At 41.5% G+C, this 8106-nt stretch overlaps 1 long non-coding RNA gene across 2 annotated transcripts; it reads right to left on the bottom strand.

The window, feature by feature from the left end:
* Nucleotides 1–441: 441 nt before the first annotated feature.
* LOC111948708 (uncharacterized) lies at nt 442–6903 on the bottom strand. Of its 2 annotated transcripts, none has more exons than XR_002874668.2 (4): nt 1540–6903; nt 1234–1298; nt 970–1129; nt 442–863 (listed from the first exon to the last, which is right to left on the bottom strand). It is a non-coding gene; the product is annotated as an uncharacterized LOC111948708 (long non-coding RNA). The 2 variants fall into 2 exon arrangements; XR_002874667.2 differs by having other exon boundaries at nt 2560–6903.
* Between the last annotated feature and the right edge of the window lie 1203 nt (nt 6904–8106).

The following is an 8106-nucleotide window of genomic DNA, read 5'->3' as shown; positions in this document are numbered from 1 at the left end:
CCAACTGTGTGTGCCCACATGGGCTTGAAGTGGGTGGTCAGTGGGTTTCCTTTAGGCCCCTAGTGGGTAAGTAGCATTAGAACCATACTCATAGTTAACCATAACTCGTAGTTCTTCTTCTGTGGGCTGGAAGTATGACTGAAACAGGGCAAAGATGGGCCCCAATCAGGTAATCATCCATGACCCATTTTGGCCCCACTTATGCATCAATTAGTATTGCATATTGGGTTAATGTGGGACCTAAATAAGCCACCATGTGGGCCATGAGTGGGTTTGTGCAGTGTTGCCATGGAGGTCCCACCTGTGTTTTCCTACAGTGCTATATACCAGTGAACCATTATAGGGTCTTCTTTTCCATCTAGCTTTCCTAAAACCCAAATGAGAAGATTCTCTAAAATCCCACTGTTTCACAACATAATTTTCCAAATGACATCAACAAAATGCTTTTTAAAATGCTTCAATTTAATAAAAGAAAATAAATTATCCTGATCCTGCATTATGAAAACGATATACAAGACCATGGCAAGGTCACCCAAAGGTTTAACAGATAACACACAGGATCTAACATACTACAGTTACTTAATAAAATAAAGAAGAACTTCACTTGGTACAGTACAATATCAACAACCTTAATGTGTGCCAATTATGTGACGAAAAAATAAATAAATCCAGTAAAACAAAATACTCATGGCATCCTTGACGGTTCCTGAGAACAAGCTCCATTGGCTTGTTATTCAAGCTCTCTTTGAGTCCTTATAGCTCGGTTTCTTCCCCTGTCACAAGCTCCAATAACCATTTGGAGAGGCCCTTCTCCACTTCCTTTAGTGGGACTGGTTGGGTGATGGCCTTTTTCTTCACTGCCCCTAAAAAGAAATCACAAAAAACAAAGTATTCATTTTAGCCTGGGATTAAACTTACTAAATCATTTGTCAGTGATGAATATAAATTAATAAATTCAAATCTAATTACCATAGAAGACATCAAAAAGACGCAACTAGCAGAACGTATTCTCTCCATGACGTCCAAACAGGTTATATTGCAGAGCCAACTCATTGGACATGAGGAAGCCCATCACTCTTCTGGTTGCATCGTCCAGAGAAGAGTCCCCAATTACTCCAACCACAGCAACCTTTTTAAATAGAGAAAATATCACAAGATAGAAAGATGTAGTTAAACGTTAACAGCTTAATTACATATATAAATAATAAAATGTTACTTTAAGAATAAACTTACAACTGCTGACATGAAATCTATATCGGCGAGTCTGTCACGACAACTTGAGTGAAGCTGCAGGTGACCTGACCCACACAAGGGACAAAATAACTAAACTCTGAAATAACCATTACCTGAAGCAAGTGTTCAAGTAACTCTAGGATGATAATTAAAATGACGTTTAATCTAAAAAAAAATAAATATATATATATATATAAAGCATAATTAAAACTATTAAATACTTCCAGAAACTCAATAAAGGGGCCTATACCCTGTTATTTTTAAGCCCTTAATAGTAAGCAACATCCATATATATGATAGATTTACCTTTGGCACACACACAAAAGGATTTTTTTGATTAAATATTGGTTATTATCCTGAGTTTCTTTCCAAACTGGAAATAACAGGACTCATCCTCTGAGTCGCCGGCTTTCGCTCTGTGTGTGTGACGTCAATCTCGGCAGATGGAGCCGGCCTCAGCAGCGTGTCTGCGTTTCTCCCAGGAAAACAAAAACACATTCAAACTTCTGCAAAGGTGGATGTGCATATTGTGAATATAAAATAAAGCGCTTTTGACAAACATTCTTGCTCATCGGAGAAAGTGGGTGTGTGTCTGTGGGCGGGGCCGGCAGCGCAGACTCTCATGAACGGGACCGTTCTCAATGTGTCCGTCACGTCAGCTCATGAGAAGAACCCGCTCGATTTTAGAGGAATACTCAAATGCTTGAATGGATCAAAATACCGCTTGGGTGTCTTTTTGTGAGGAATCAACATTATAATACACTAAAAAGCAAAAACAAAAAAGTTTTTTAATTTTATGGATCTAAACTCGCCGCTGGACTGATTAGTATTCATTCATTTTTACCGAGAAATTCCGGTCATTTTTCAACATAAGATCATTCAGACTCATAATAAAACGAACTAAAAACATTTCACACAAAACCTGGCCAAATTACATCTGACCAAAACAAGTTATCCCCGCAAGATCCAAATCAAAACCACTAAATTGGACGGAAACCCGCCGAATCTGGCAACTCTGTTACTTACTAGGATGCGCTTCCTAGTTTTGACGTCTCGGTGAAACGCCGACACACACTGGCTGGATGATCGGTGACGCGACCCACCACTACTTGTCATCATGTCTGCAAATAAACCTTCTGCACGTGGAAACTAGTCGTCTGCCCGTTTGTGACACCGGCTTCTTTCAAATGCAAAAGCCGCTGTAACGTGGATGGATTCAACTGCAGGACAGAACAACACTCCCGAGCTGCGCATGCTTTTATGAACCACATTTATCATCGCCAGTTAGAGCTGTAAGCGAAACACAAAACCAAAAAGGTATCTTACCTTGATATCAATAAATGGCCTGGATGAACGGTGCGACAGAAGTGCAGAATCTCCTTGCGTTGACGGACCAGGACGACTGACTGAAGCCGTATCAGGAAATGAGCGGGAGATTCAAAACGCAGCAACCGTCCAATCAGCAACGCCTGCTCACCACTTTGAACTCCTTAAACCACCCTGCTTGCCTTTCGAGAAAAAATGAAAACGTTCATTCTATTTATTTTTTTTTTTTTACTTTTCACCAGTCAAAATAGGTTTTTGTAATAAGGCAGGTTTCTACTCCAATATAAAAGTCATTATATTTACATTTAAAATTTTCTATAAAAACTACACTAAACCAATCCAGCATATGAACACATTTTATTTCAGTAGTAGTGTCAGGAAAGTTTGCATGACAGATGTTAAACTATTTTTTGTAAACTAACACAAGTAAAAGAAAAAATAGCAAATTGCTCTTTATGCTCATTGTGATTAAATGGTAAATGGCGTATACTTATATAGCACTTTCTACCTTCTTTCAAAGCCCCAAAGCGCTTCACAGTCACAGTCCAGATCCTTCACCCATGCACACACACTTACACACACTAATGGCAGCTCCGCTGCCGAACACTGGCGCCAACCTTCCACCAGAGGCAAGGTGGGGTAGTGTCTTGCCCAAGGACACTTGGACACATGGGCGTGCAAGGCGGGAATCATACCTGCAATCTTACGATCAGCAACTAAATTAGATGAACTAAGGGAAATATTAGATATTCACCAGACCCAGCTCACTCTGTTAAGACAGAAACACTGCAAAGCGTGAGACACAGCCCAGAGGACAGCATCATGACACATTCACCTTTTCCACAGCTAGCCTGCCACAGTTAAACTAATGTCAAAAATTAATAACTGAAATGCAACCAAAGACCACCATCCAAATAAATGTCTAATGTCTTGTAATCTGCAATCTAATTGCCTGCAATTCTTATTCCGCTGGCCTGAGCCCACTGATGGGTTGCAAGTGCCCTTCTGCAGAGCCCTGAGATTAAATCTGTGTTGTTTGTTGATTGCAAGTTACAGGGAATAAAAGTCTTGGTTCATTTTGTATGCACTAAAACTGGGTGGATTAAAAAAGGTTAAAAACTGCTATGTTTCACAAAACATACTGTATATAGCATTAGTTTTCTGTGTTTTAGAATTTAAGGTAGGGTATGGTAGGTGTAGGTACCAAAACTATTCAGCCTGCAATTACCGTTTGAGGTCCTTCAGGGTCCTGGGACTAATGCTGACGTCACATTTTTTTGATTGGCTGTCCGTTGGTCCGGTGACGTGTCAGATTGTGATAGGACAAATTACAATACTGGTAAATGTCGTACACGGATACAGAGCTTTTCTACCTTCCTTGAAGGCCCAAAGTGCTTTACAGTCATAGTTCCATTCACCCTTTCACACACACATTCACAGACTGGTGGTGGCTCCGCTGCCGAACACTGGCGTCAACCTTCAAAAACAGAGTTAAGGTGGGGTTCAGTGTCTTGCCCAAGGACACTTCGACACATGAGCGGGGCAAGGCGAGAATTGAATCTGCAATCTTCCGATCAGAGGTCGACCAACCTACCGCTGCACCACGGCCGCCCCATACTACCATAGAAGAAGATATTATGAGGGGCCCTGTGAACATACAGATATCTGACAGAGCAACATTATCTTTTAAACTTGCACCTTCCCTGCCTGCAAACACAAAGCTATGAGACTCCAGCTGCTCTGCTCAGAGACACGGTTCTCTCTGTGGAGCAGCAGGTTCATTCTAATTCAATTCAATTCAATTCAATTCAATTTTATTTGTATAGCCCAAAATCACAACAACAGTCGTCTCGATGGGCTTCGAAGTAAAACATGAAATCAAAAGGATCACGAATACAAAGAGTTCAATAGAAAAATACTAAAATGAACTAACAAACTGACTAAGCTATACTGGCATCCCTGCCCTTAGACCCCCCTTCGCGGTAAGGAAAAACTCCCAAAAAAACCGGATTCCGGAAAAAACGAAGAAACCTCAGGGGTGCCCACATGAAGGAGGGATCCTCCCCCAGGACGGACAGGCGATTTACCAGAAATCTTAGAGAAGAATTAACTTATCTAAATCTACAACTACATATATAAAAGTCCAGCAGACGAGCTTCATCCAGCCGTGGTTATCGGGACAGTCAAAGGCGCGAGTCGAGCCGGAGACAGGAACCACAGCCAGGTGTAGGAGCAGGAGCAAAGGCGAGGTAGACGGTCAGGAACTGGAGCACGGATGAGCCAACTGGAGTCTGGAAGCACTCCCACTCCCCAGGAGGGGAGAGGAAAAGAGGGACAATACATGAATCGCACTGCACCAAACAGAGGCATGGAGAACTAAATGATAAATTATGATCAAGAATAGAGGAGAGGAAGGGTAGAAGTAAAAAAGGAAAGAGGACAGAACCCCAGTGTACCATAGTTACCCCAGCTTCAACTTCTAGCAGCCTTTTAAAAGAAATAGTTATTATTAAGTTTAATTTAAACAAACTAACATTAAGTTAAATAATCTCTGAATACTAACTAGTCTGACAATAAGCCTGTCCAAAGAGGAATGTTTTCAGTCTAGCTTTGAATGTAGAAACTGAGTCGGCCTCTCTTACATGAGCTGGGAGTTTATTCCATAAGACAGGGGCTTGGTGGCTAAACGCTCTACCTCCAACCGTACTTTGACTAATTCTAGGAACCACAAGCAGTCCTGCATTTAGTGAGTGAAGTGTTCTGATTGGTTGGTAAGGGACTATGAGGTCCTTAATATAGGACGGGGCCATTCCATGTAAGGCCTTATAGGTTAACAGGAGGATCTTGAACTTAATTCTAGAATCAACTGGGAGCCAATGGAGTGAAACTAACACAGGAGTGATGTGATCTCTTCTGCTGGTTCCAGCTAACAATCTAGCAGCTGCGTTCTGAACAAGCTGGAGACTTCTTAAGGAACTCTTAGGACACGCTGCTAACAAGGAGTTACAGTAATCCAGCCTCGACGTAACAAATGCATGGATGAGTTTTTCAGCATCACTCTTAGAAAGTATATTTCTGATCTTAGCAATATTCCGCAGGTGAAAAAAGGCAGTTCTACACGCCTGAGATATATGAGCCTTAAATGATAAATCCTGGTCAAGTAAAACCCCAAGGTTTCTAACTGTGGAATTGGGGGCTATACTTATACCATCCAGGGAGACTATCTGAGCAGACAGAGCATCTCTGAGGTTTTTAGGACCAAGTATAATGACCTCAGTTTTTTCTGGGTTCAAGAGGAGGTAATTAATTGTCATCCAGGTCTTGATGTCACTGATGCAGGCGTTCAGTTTCTCTATCTGGTCATTCTGGTCAGGCTTCATGGATAAATACAACTGCGTATCGTCGGCATAACAATGAAAATTAATGCTGTGTTTCCTGATTATGTTTCCTAGGGGTAACATATAAAGCGTAAACAGGATCGGTCCCAAGACTGAGCCCTGTGGGACTCCATAGTTGACTCGAGTGCACTGAGAGGAATGGCCATTTACATTAACGAACTGATACCTATCAGACAGATAGGTATCAGCCACAGATCTTTTTACAAAGTGGGTTGTGGCAAAATCTCTCTATAAACATTACAAAGAATAATGTCACACACAACTTATGAAGGAAAAGAACTTTAGGTTACAAAAGGAAACATAAAATGAATATTATAGAGCTTGAGCAGATCTTGATGCAACGTAGTTTGTCCAAGTGGAGTTACCGTAGTGTGATGTTAACCTCAGTTGAAAGGACCCCAAAGGGTGATTGCAGGCCGAATAGTATTGGTACCTACACTGGACTGCTGTCATTAAAAAATGTGCTCCAAATTAGTGTATATCTCCCTCCATTCTTTTGTTCTTGCACTCTCTAGCTCTCTTGTATGCTTATGTACATTTACCAGATTGTACATTTCTTTGATCTTATTTTTTAAACTTTTACAATGATTCTTCTTTTTCAAAACGTTACCTTGAGACCTTTGCACCCCTAAGTATTGACTGCACATGCATACATGGCCAATAAAAAAACCTTGAACCATTAAGCCAGGCTTGTTCTGAATAGGACAGCAACACAACAAATGTGTTATGTTCAAACAAAGTTACCACTTCATTTTAAACTGTGTCGTTAAAAACTTGAATCTCTGTTGGATCCACTGAGCACCAATGTAAAAAGTAAATATTTTTAATAAATAGGAAAGCCAGACAGAAGACTAGATGGCTGTATGGTGCCAAAAGTGGGACAAGTGGTCACCCTACTTGTATCTAATTGGTTACTGCTACATCCTCAAAATCTCAGCACTTCCTCTACAAACTACCAAAACTCTGCAAATGCAGGTTGCTCTGGATAAAACATGATGAGAGACAAGCGGCAAGAATTGGGGAATCCCTTAGTGCCCGCAGAGGTCCAACAGGACGGCTGGAGGAAGTGGGATCCGGCTCATAAGCCAGTCGTCCTCGTTTGCCAGCACGTCTTCTTGCTGTCTAAAGATGCGTTCACTCCGAAGTCTTCCATTTGCCACATCTTCTAAGAGCACAAGATCAGCCATTGTGCGTCATTACGCATTGTGATGGGGCATTTTATTTCCATCCATTTAATTGCATCTGACAAGCTACAGATGTCGGTAATAATCCACGTGGAAATGGGAAATTGATCAGCGCAAATGTAATTTCTTGTTGCTTTCTGAATGGTTGAGACATACGCCATACATTGTTTCATCAAAAATAAAACAAACTAAAGGCATATGCATGAATACCATAATTCCGTAGCTTATGAAGAAATGTTTTACTATGAAAACAACTTTCCCCAGTGGACAATTAGTGCGTCTGTCCATCCGTCCGCACGCCCGCACCTATATCTGCTCCGCCAGACGGACACATTGACGGGAATATCAGTTTTGTACATTATTTCGTTCTGTTAACTATATTATTTGTGAGGATGAATTGCACAACATGCCAACATTGCAGAAAATATTTCACTTTTCTTTTTGCAAATAAGTGTTCATTTGAATTTCTGTTGTGATTTTCGTTTGGTTTTTTGTTTGTTTCACTGCTGATCGATCAAACGGGTGTTCGTGTAGGCTGTTAATTGTAAGTCTTGCTTTGTGAAGTCTTCATGTTATTTCTGAGAGGCAGTATTGTCATTTTCACTTTCACGTGTTTCTTCCATCTGCCGACGGTGTCGCCGTTTCTCATTTCACCCGTTTTTGTGCGTACGCCTGGGTCAGAGCTTGCGTGAAGGACCGCACATTTTCCCGTCAAGTTTGCTTTTTATAAATCTCAACTATTGCGTAGAGAGTGGCGTACGCCTTCTTTTGTGCGTACGCAACGTTTATAAATGAGGCCCCAAGTCTTCTTCGCCCACATAGACTCTTTATTGGGCCTTTATGGTTAGCCCATGAGGGCTCCTCATGTGGGACCATCCATCCATCCATCCATCTTCCTCCGCTTATCCGGGACCGGGTCGCGGGGGCAGCAGACTGAGCAGAGATGCCCAGACTTCCCTCACCCC

Source organism: Oryzias latipes, chromosome 14, assembly GCF_053564925.1.
Source record: "Oryzias latipes strain Hd-rR chromosome 14, Olatipes_Hd-rR_3.1".
NCBI classification, from domain to species: Eukaryota; Metazoa; Chordata; class Actinopteri; order Beloniformes; family Adrianichthyidae; genus Oryzias; species Oryzias latipes.
Note: the sequence above shows the minus strand (reverse complement) of the source record. Positions and strands in the feature narration are given on the sequence as shown.